Below are 3,716 nucleotides of genomic sequence, written 5' to 3'. Positions count from 1 at the left end.
GGCCTCACTCACACATTAAAAAGCTTTGAAGCATTAAAATGCATTTGCCTTAAGCAAAATATTTTATTATCTGATGTAAGATGTTAAAATTGCATAATTTTCTTCAAAACACATAGCTTTCGCTTATTCTTAGTAATCACCAAAAGGCACACATGTGATTAAAATTTTGTCGTCCATGGAGTTGAAAATGGTTTCTGATAAGTTAAAAAAGAATAGTTAGGCAAATTTGTCTAAGGGAATAATTTATTATTTATATTGTAAATACCGATACTATTTCTTCAAATACGAAAGGTACATATGTAAAAAGTAAAGTTGGAATTTTAATGCTCTCACCCCCTAGATTGATCTATACTTAAAGAAGTATACCCATTTTTTTTTTCATTTTGAAATCAAAAATCGCTCAAAATTTGTTATGTATTTTATCCCATTATAAAACAATTTTTCGTCGGAATGGTATGGAATTCCTGATTATCAATACTTTTAGATCGGAAAACTGTGGTTCTAATTCGGCGGACCTATAAGTTATTTTGGCTATGAAATAATTGCGTGTTTTTATTGGGAAGGGAAACACAGCTTTGCGGTCTAAAAATATTGATTTTTAAGAATTCTTTACCATTTCTACGAAAAATTGTTTTTTCCCCATTAATATACATGAGCGACTTTCAAAAAGTTTCTGATTTAAAATAAAAAAAACAGGGGTATAATTTTATTCGGTATAGAACAAGCCTACCCGACTTTTCTTTTCCACCTGCATTTTTGGACTTCCCTAATGGAAAAAAATTAACATATACATAATAATATAATATAAGTTTATTCATTTATTCCCCCGTTGTTACATATTCAAAGCTAATTTTTGTATCAAACATCCTGTATACCTTTATATATGTATGTATGTATATATGTATGTGCGTATGCACACACATACATTTCAGTACTTTAATGTTACATTCTTGTTAATAACTCGTCATTCGTTATAGGTAGTTTATACAAATGAATTAGTCACGCCATCTTTAATGTCATACCATGCCAAGTGGATGCAAATTACAGTGTAAAAGTTTTACAGTCGACTATAACGCAAAGCCAAGTAAACAGAAACATATATTTACATACATACATATGTTCATTTGCAAAAAAACAGTGCGCATCTAAAGCATATGCATATAGAAGAAACATGTATGTATACATATACGTATATATATATAAGTACTTGTGTATGAAAGTACCTATGTAGGGATGTAACGAATATTTGAATTTGCATTCGCTTATGCGAAAGATTCACATCATTTTAAACACTCGCATCGACACTAGCATTCAAATCACTGGCACGCATACTTACTTTACTTGTCCAAAGAATGATTCAGCTCGCTCCTTTGGACCTTTTTAAATATTCCATTTTAAAAATCTTTTATTTTAATATTCATTTGATGGTAAAAGAATCTGATATTCCCCAGCTGACAAAATTAGAAAAAAATCCCCTCGGAGCCTTTAGTTCGGACCTTCTTTGTTCGATTCTTTAACATTTTTCGTTTTGTATAGTATGGCCACGGGCTTAAGGCCGTAAGACATTTACATGAAATCATAATGGCATAGCTCAAATTTGTTTTTGCCCCAGATACGCGCCGACTAGGTAATTGCGATTTTTCTTTTATTTGACTTCTCACGTTGGAAAATCTCCTAATACAGCTTTTAAAGAGAGACTCTTACGGAAAAAGCGCCTTCCTGAATACGTAGATTTAGAAGCGTGCCTACTTTTGCCGACTGGGGGTTTTCAAATTTTTTACAAATAAAAATAAAGATTACAAGTTTTTTTTTGTAATACTAAATATCAATTCCAAGTGGTCCTGCTGCTCAAGCACTGTAGCCAACAACGCTATTATTAAAAAAATCTTCAACCAGTGAAATTCTCTTAAATACCTTACTTTATAAGCTCCCGCCATTAGAGTTTTAAATAAAAATTTAATCAAAAACTTACAGTACTGTTATTAACGGTGAAGGTGTTTTAACTGATTAAAAGGGCGAAGCAACCAAATAGTGTCGCTGTTAATTACCTTATGAATTTCCATAAATGAGCTCGTTTTCTATTTAATGTTTGTTTGCATTTGTCTTGAGCATTTTTTTTTTAATTGCGCTTGTTTGTAAATTATTATTATTATTATTCCCCAGCTACTAATTACTACAAATCCCCTAACTGACTCTCTCCCCTTATCAATGCGTATCATCATATTTAGTATGTACGTATGTATGAATTCACACACATTTGCACTAAATACATATTTACATACATAGCGACCTGTGTGGCTGTCTGTCATTACAATGTAAACCTCAGCGGAAGCTTTTCTTCCATTCCCCACGAAACATTTGGCTGAATTGTCAGTAAAAGTGCGGAGGAGGCCATTAAGTGAATAGACGTTGTAATTAAATCGTAATTAGGGACGCATACATACATACATACATATGTACATATGAATAAATCTATGCACACCAACACTTACTCATAGTTATGTGCTTATGTAAGTATGTATAAATATAGTTTTGCAGTGGTAAATTAAGGTAAAAAAGCCATAACTTAAATGGGGAGCAAATTTACTAATAATCTATGAGGGCGAGTATCGTAGGAGTGTGGAAAATTGTTAGTATTTAACCCTGTAGGAACGTAAAATTATGACGAGAGAGAAATTTTGCAAAATGCTGGTCGGTTGCAAAATAGAGAATTATGATGCTTATTACAAATTGGCCACTTTTGTATTTTAATAAAATTTTTCGTTGTATATTCTTAGTCGAACCTTGCTTCCTTATACATTTCATGGAGGAATTGTAATTGGTGGCTAAAAATAATGCCCGACCTTATTTTTGTTTTTTGTTTTGGAAGATTGTTACTGATTTTATTGTTGTGTATAGGCTCACCGCTACACAAGTGCCGTATATCCCAGCAATTTACAAGCCACTTGGCGATGTGCCAACAACAATCTTTGGCTTTTGGCTGAAGTGTGCTTCAATAATTCTTAATTCCTGTAAAGACAGACTTCGGCATTCCTACAATGGGTTTGAGCCTTTTGTTTTATTAGTTGGTTGGGTACAACCAGTGTTACCCGATTTTCAATTGGCTCATTCTTTCTTTAACCATCAAATTCAACACCACTATTCTCGTCTCACATTTTACTCTCATTTGGGGGTGGGGTCCGCCACACTTAAATGGCAAAATAATTATTATTTATTAGTATTTTCTACTTTGTGCTTGTAATTGTAATAACAGAAATGAAAATAGATAATGATTGAAGAAACTAGGATTTTGGTGCAAAGACCCCAGACCACCTTGGTAAATTATTCCCACAATTGCTAGAAAAAATTGGGCTGGTAAAAGGTATTTTTTTCATTGCAGTGGAGTTCCCGAAATCTTAACGAAATCTTTAGGAGTATCTCATTTCTGTAACGACTTTTTTACGAATCTTCAAAGAAAATTATGTGAAGTATTTGGCACGAAATCGTAAACAAATTTCTGTACGAAAATAAAGAAAATTCGGAAAAAACTCTGCAAGAAATTTTTCACATCGCAGCATATTTTCACTACTCTACCGACTTTCTTCCGAAATTTCGTAAAAGAATCGATATGTGCACAATTTATTTCACTTTAGAAATTCTTTAAAATATCTCTATGTAGTTAAACACTATGATTGTTCGCAAAAAAAAATCAATTGCAGTTTTTGTACATAAATGGC

Source organism: Rhagoletis pomonella, unplaced genomic scaffold (assembly GCF_013731165.1).
Source record: "Rhagoletis pomonella isolate Grant_MI unplaced genomic scaffold, Rhpom_1.0 Rhpom_scaffold_00004, whole genome shotgun sequence".
NCBI lineage: Eukaryota > Metazoa > Arthropoda > Insecta > Diptera > Tephritidae > Rhagoletis > Rhagoletis pomonella.
Note: the sequence above shows the minus strand (reverse complement) of the source record.